At 36.0% G+C, this 7,552-nt stretch overlaps 1 pseudogene; it reads right to left on the bottom strand.

The window, feature by feature from the left end:
* Positions 1 to 4,688: 4,688 nt before the first annotated feature.
* LOC104656687 lies at positions 4,689 to 6,552 on the bottom strand (annotated as a pseudogene).
* Between the last annotated feature and the right edge of the window lie 1,000 nt (positions 6,553 to 7,552).

The following is a 7,552-nucleotide window of genomic DNA, read 5'->3' as shown; positions in this document are numbered from 1 at the left end:
ACTACTCTTTCTAAAAGTACTGACTGAGGAATATGACAAGCAGAGCATCTTAATGTCCTCATGTATGTGGAACATACATTTTTTATTAGCATACAGTAAAATTATCTGATTTTCAGTGTGTGTTTTTGTGGATTTGTCTAGATGTATTGATTGGGTTTAATAATACCAGCATGGTCAGTATGAGGAATAGTTCCCTCATCTCCAAATATTCTTTCTTGCTGTAATTTTGTAGTGAATGACTCTCTTCTGAGTTAATCTTTGGCAACTATCAGTATTTTCTCTGTTCTTATAGTTTCATCTTCTTCAGAAAGTTATTTGAAATGGAACTACATAGAACATAACATTTGAATATTGGCTTTAGTCACTCAGCATAATGCCTTTCAGATTCATTCATGTGTTATGTGTTATCCAAAACTTTTCATTTTTGAGCATCCATTGCTTTTCATTTTTGAGTAGTCTTCCAGTATATGAATGAACCAGTTTATGTATCCATTCACCTTTAAAGCGCATTTTGATGGCTTCCAGTTTTATGATGAGTACGAATAAAGGTGGTAGAAACCTTGTTTACAGGCTGTTTTTGGAACATGTATTCGGATTCTCTGGAGGAACAGAACTAATAGGATATATGTATGTATGAAAGGGAGTTTATTAAGGAGATTTGACCCATAGGATCACAAGGGGAATTCACACAATAGGCCGTCTACAAGTTGAAGAGCAAGGAAGCAAGTAGTGACTCAGTCTGAGTCCCAAAACTTCAAAAGCAGGGAAGCCTACAGTGCAGACTTCAGTCTGTGACAGAAAGCCTGAGAGCCACTGATGTGAGTCCAAGAGTCCAAAAGCCAAAGAACTTGGAGTGAGATGTTCGAGGCCAGAAGGCATCCAGCACAGGAGAAAGACAAAGGCCAGAAGACTCAGCAAGTCAGCTTCTCCCCTCTCTGCTTGCTTTATTCTAGTGGTGCTGGCAGTTTATTGTATGGTGCCCACCCACACTGAGGGTGGGTCTGCCTCTCCCAGTCCACTGACTCAAATGTTAATCTCTTTTGACACCACCCTCACAGACACACCCATGAACAATACTTTGTATCCTTCAATGCAATCAAGTTGACACTTAATATTAACCAACACAACTTCTATATTTAGAAGTAGAATTACTAAGCCATATGGTAAATGTATGTGTAATTTTGCAAGAAATCCTCAAACTTCCAGCACAGCTATGCAATTTTGCATTCCCATCAGCAATGTATGAGAGTTGTGGTTGCTCTGAATCCTCGACAACACTTGATATTGTAAGCTTTCATAAATTTATTTTAACAATTGTGTAATAAGATTTTATTATAGTTTTAATTTGCATTTTTCAAATAGATGATGTTAAACATATTTTCATGTACTTATTTTCCATCTGCATCTTTCCTGTGCTTATCATTTACATCTTTTTGGTCAGGTCTCTGCTAAAAACTTGTCCATTTTTTTAACTGAATTGTTTATGTTCTTCATATTGAGTTTTGGGAATGTTTTGTATATTCTGGATATAAGATATGCAATTGCAAATATTTTCTCCCGGTCTGTAGCTTGTCTATTTATTCTCTTGCTAGTGTCTCTCACTGAGCAAAAATTTTAATTGTGATAAAGTCCAGTTATCAATATTTTCCTTTTATATATTTATTTTTTGTTGCCATGTCTAAGACTTTTTTTTTTTGTCTAATCTAAGATTGTAAAGATTTTCTCCTAGGTTTTCTTCTAAAATTTTATAGCTTCACTTTTATATCTGTGACTTATTTATGCAAATTTTATTTCACATTTTTTATTAGTCTTGATTTTTTAAATTATGTAATTGAGGTATAATTGACATAATTAAAACTATGTATTTAAGGTATACAACTTGATAAGTTTGGTTCATTTAGGTGGTTTCTTGAGGGAATTAGGTTTTTTTCTTTTTAATTTGGATGTACATTTGTTCTGATACTATTTGATAAAAAAAAAAAAATGCATTCTCTATTTAATTGCCTTTGCACCACTTACAAACCTCAGTTGACTAAAGCTAGGTGCGGTGATACATGCCTATAGTCCCAGCTCCTCAGGAGACTGAGGCAGGAGACTTGCCGAGCCCAGGAGTTTGAAGCTAGTCTGGGAAACATTCCAAGACTCCCTGTCTATAATATAAACTCAGGGATTTATGCATTTGAGATTTTTTAGGAGAAAATTATTTTGATTACTGTACCTTTGTAGTTATTCCTAAAGTTGGTTAATGTATATCCTCCAACTTTTGTCTTTTTTTTCAGAATTGTTTTTGTTACTCTAGTTTATTTGACTTTCAATATAAATTTTAGGATCAGCTTATTGATGCCTCCAATAAGGCTTTCTGAAGCTTGGTTAGAATTGCAGTGAAGATATAAGTTTTATAAATTGGGAAAACTGATTGTAGCTATGCTTTTGAAATATGCAAACATGATATATCTCCACTTATTTTGTTTTTCCTTGGTATTTTTCATTAACATTTTACAGTTTTAAAGACATTGTGGATAAGGACATTTTATTCCTTCTTTCACAGTTGGCTAGACTTTTATTTACTTTTGTTAATGGGATCGTTGACAGTAGACATCCTTGCCTTGTTCCCAGTGTTAGGTAGAAAGCATTCAATCTTTCATCATCAAATACAATGTTTGCTTTAGGGTTTGTTTATTTTTATAGAGACCTTTTATCAGTTTTGTTAAACATTTTTTGACAAAATTTACATTTTATTTAGATTAAAAAAATTGTACAAAATTTATTTATTTATTTTTTTAACCAAAAATAACAAGTATTTTCTGTGTTAATTTCCAGATAAAACATAAAACACCTACTTTTGTAGGTTTTCCAGGTTTGGTTTATAAATCAAGATGAGGCAGTAGATATAGTTATGACAAAAAAATGAAAGAAAACGGACATGTCAGATGTCTGTATCCATGGCCTCTGATTCTGCCTTGACCTTGAAACCTATATTTTCAATATATACTGACTAAAAAGTTTATGATATGGGCTTGACAAAAGATGTAAATAGCAACAAGTTTATAACTGAAGTTTGAATGGAAGTGCCTGCCATTGTTGCCCCACACCTTTTTGTTGCTGTTTACATTCCTTGTTGAGTCTGCATCTCCATAAGCTGTTTTAGCCCATACGTGTTCAAAACTTAGCAATGGTGGAGTCTTCCATTCAAACCTTAATTGTAAACTTGTTCCCTTAAGTTCATTTGATAAAGACAAAAACCACACTGAAATCCTGGTTTGGTGAGCTTTGTCAGTGTCTTTCTTTGGTAATTTCTTTAACTGTTTATTATAGATTATGAACAATATATTTAAAACTTCTACTAGTCAAAAGTCAAATGTGGGTTTCACTATAATATTTTATGAGATGTATTTTGTCTTGCCACAACTCCTCAAAATTTGTTTCTTCAAAGAATTGATAATTCAATACCCAATAACTAGATCTATAGTGGAAATAAATGTTATGTCTAAAATGGATTAACTTAAACAATTCCAGAATGACACTAGCAGGGATCACACAGAAGTGAAATGCATTACTTTCCATACTATATTCTGGAAGAATAGATGGGCCTTCAAACATGAGAGTTAAAATATGAGCCTTTTAAATACTTAGATCATTAATGGGTAATGTATTCAATGGAAGGCGTATAGGCAAAGATATGCCTTACAGCTTTTCTTCCAAATATCAAATATAAAAGAAGATATATTTTAAAAGTCTTTTAGACAATTTCACTGGTTTCTGAATTATTCACAGGAAGCTCTTTGTTGTATAGAGTTTGACATATGTACTCCCCATTAAATCTGTTGTTTTACATCAAAAGTTTTGTTAAGAAAAGCTGAGTTACTAAACCTTTCTTCCACCAAAGTGTTTAAGTATGCTTTGAGACACTTTCATAGATTTTCACAGCACTTATTCTCAATCTTCATCACAGGAAGAATACACAGGTCCTTTAACAATGCACACACATTAGGAAAAAATGATGTCAGGAAGGTGGAATGCTTCACACATGGGGAACAGAAGTCCTATATCTTTACCTCTATCTTTCCATTTGACTCTTCAACAAGGAAGCTCAGCTGAGAGCATGTCTGTACTGGGTAAGTGATTTCTGTACTTGTCAGCATGGTGTTTCTCAGATGTATTGAATTTAAGCTGCCCTATGACTGAAGGCACCAGAAATAAGCATATCATAGATTTGAGATACTTTTCTGAGAACATATCTTTGAGGTACTGTTCTGAGAATATATCTTTCAGTTTCTGAAAAATGTGCTCCACTGTTGGAACAGTTAGGGTTTCTTTATAAAAACTCTCAGAGATCAGTTGAGATGCCATGTTACCTTGGTAAGCTCTATGGAATTTCCCAGGGAGTTTTATTTGACTATCAATTTTGGTTGCCAAATCTGTGGCTTCCTCAAGCTAAAAATAATGATAGACTTCAATATCCTCCATCACTTCATTGAATGAATGTAGTACTGTAGTCAAACCACTGCCTACAAAGATAATATCAGAGGTGTGACCCTGGAGATTTCTTCAAGGGGTTCTTTTAAAGGACATTTTTAATAAGAACAATGGTAACAACAAAATCAAAATCTGTTGCTGCACTACAGAGGACAAATTCTTGGCTGGGTACTCAGTTGTCCCATCTAATATTGCATCATCTTTTATATCATTTAAACCCAAAGAAGTGCTAGCATGAGGTCCACTAAAATTTCAAAAGAATCATGCCTGCCTGTTCAATGAGAAAACCAAATGTCCTTTAGTCATTTACCCTTTTCTCCACTGTTTTGAAAAAGAGCAGAAATGACACTGTCACTCCTAAAAGCAGTTGTGATTGATGGAAAAAAATAAAGAAACTTCTGCAGTTGTTCCCAATGCAACAGATACACCCATAATAGGCACTGATTTTGCCAATCACAGACTAAGGCACAGGAAAGGCAGGGTGGGTAGATACCTTGGGGATATTTTTTTAAAAGTCTAGGAGAAACAACTTTCATTTTGGAAGAGAATCCATTGCACACAATGTAAACTTGGCCATGGCAATAATACTCCATATTTAGTCCCCATTTCTCAGTTATGGTAGTGTGAAATTTCACAGCCAAAATTTCTGCTTCAGCTTCATAAGGCAGGAAGCCCACAGATTCCTCTCTCAGGTTATGAGATTCTTAAACAAACCTCACCAACACAAATGGGTGCTCTTGCCCTGATATGTCCACTACATTGTCAGTGATGTCTGTGGTTTGGATATTTGACCCTCTAAATGTCATGTTAAAATTTGATGTTAAAGGTGGGGATGAACAGGGGGTATTTGGGTCATGGGGTAAATCCCTCATGAATCACGTAGTGCCGTCCTTGTAGTAATGTGTGAGTTTTTGCTTTCTTAGTTTCTACAACAGCTGCTTGTTGAAAGGAACCTGGCATCTCCCTCTCCTCTCTTTTTCCAGTCATGTTATCTATGCATGCACCAGCTCCCCTTTACCTTCCACCCTGAGTGGAAGCAGGCTGAATCCCTCACCAGATGCAGATGGTGGTGCCATGCTTCTTGTACAGCCTGCAGAACCATAGGCCAAATAACTCTGTTTTCTTTATAAGTTACCTAGCCTCAGGTATTCCTTTATAGCAACACAAACTGACAAAGAGTGATAATGACAAGGAAGTGTGAGATTCTCACTTCCCTTAGAGTTTCTTCCCTAATACAGCTCTCACAGATCTCTAGCATATGATTCTATTGTGTTTCCAAACAGAACAGTGTGTTGTGTTAGCCACTGTTGTCTCAGAGTGCTTTCTTAGGACCTCTTCATCAGAATTTATCCGGCACTCCAGCAGTGCTTCACAGTTATCAGTAGTACAATTTCAAATAAAGACTTTATGTTTAGCTTTCTCATGAGAATCAAAACTTCAAATAGAGACTTCATGTATTTTTTTGTTTTCCTTCTTGTCAAAGATTAGCGGTAAAATGTTCTAATCCTGTTCTTCATCCCCTTCTCTGCACTGGGGTTCTGAGCATTGCTGTTATTGGTTTCTGTGTGTGTGTGTGTGTGTGTGTGTGCATGTGTGTATGTGTGTATGTGTGTGTGTGCATGTGTGTATGTGTGTATTTGTGTGTGTGCATTTTCCTCTTCAGTGTTGTAAATATTTTCTGCTTTATGTGTTCTGATTTCATCTTCACTCAATTCTTCTATTCATTTTCCCTATCATGTAGATTGTTTAAATGACTGCTAAGATCAACTGTTGTTGGTATTACATTATCTTAAATAATTATCCTATAAGCACTAGTTCTACAGATCATAAGAGGTCTCGAAGTAGTTGGCACCTACTTGACAATGTTTTTTCAGTTGATCAGATATTTTTTCTTCTGTCCACTCTCTTACAGTTCATCTGCTTCTGGCATCCGGCTGGATCTGGTGGGAAACTGAAAAAAGCCAGGTCAGACTACATGCTCTCCTGCAGTACAATTGGTGGCAGTGCAGACCTCACTTACCCTCTGTTGTGCTCAGCCTTCTCTTCCTTGCCTTCGCAGGGCAGCGTGCTGGACATAAGGGCCCAGGAAGGGAGAATGTGTTGTTGTATTTTTACAGATATATGTGTGTGTGTGTGTGTGTATTTTTTTTTTACAGATATATATATATATATATATTTTACAGATATATATATATATATATATATATATATATATATATATATATATATATATATATTTTTAGATGAAGTCCCGCTCTCTTGCCCAGGCTGTTGTGCAGTGCCACAATCTTGGCTCACTGCAGCCTCCACATCCCGGGTTCAAGTGATTCTCCCACCTCAGCCTCTCGAGTAGCTAGGACTATATCTGGGTCCACCACCCCTGGATAATTTTTGTATTTTTAGTAGACAAAGTTTCACCGTGCTGCGCAGGCTGGTCTCTAACTCCTGGCCTCAAGTCACCCTCCTGTGTCGGCCTCCCAAAGTGCTGGGATTACGGGAATGAGCCACCACGCCCAGCTGTATAGCTTCTTTATTTTGTTAATATGATGAGCTATAGGTTGAATGTTGAATGTTGACCCGACTTTGTATTTCTGGAGTAAATACCACTAGTTTATGTTTGACGTAGTATTCTTTTAATATGTTGATAAATTTAATTTGAAAATAATTCATTGTAGATTTTTGCATCTATATTCAAATAAATATTGGTCTTTTCTTTTACTGGTTGTCTCACATTTTAGTATCAAGTAAATATTCCCTTCTTTCTCTAGTCTGGATTCTCCAAAGAAACAGAACTGAGAGGATATATGTGATACATGTATGTGTGTATATTTTATAGAAATTGGATCACATGAAATGGAGACTGAGAAGTCCCACGATCTGCCATCTGCAAGCCAGAGAACTGTGAAAGATGGTGGCATAATTCAGTCCAAGTCCTAAAGCCTGTGGGGTGGGTGTTGGGAGGTGATTGTGCAATTCCTGATCTGAGTCTGAAGGCCAGAGAACCAGGAGCATTGATGTCTAAGGGCAGAAGAAGAAGATGGATGTCTCAGCTTAAGAAGAGAGAGCAAATTTGTTC

This window comes from Rhinopithecus roxellana, chromosome 2 (assembly GCF_007565055.1).
Source record: "Rhinopithecus roxellana isolate Shanxi Qingling chromosome 2, ASM756505v1, whole genome shotgun sequence".
Classification (NCBI taxonomy): Eukaryota; Metazoa; Chordata; class Mammalia; order Primates; family Cercopithecidae; genus Rhinopithecus; species Rhinopithecus roxellana.
The sequence above is the reverse complement of the archived record's forward strand: the minus strand, read 5'-3'. Positions and strand labels throughout refer to the sequence as shown.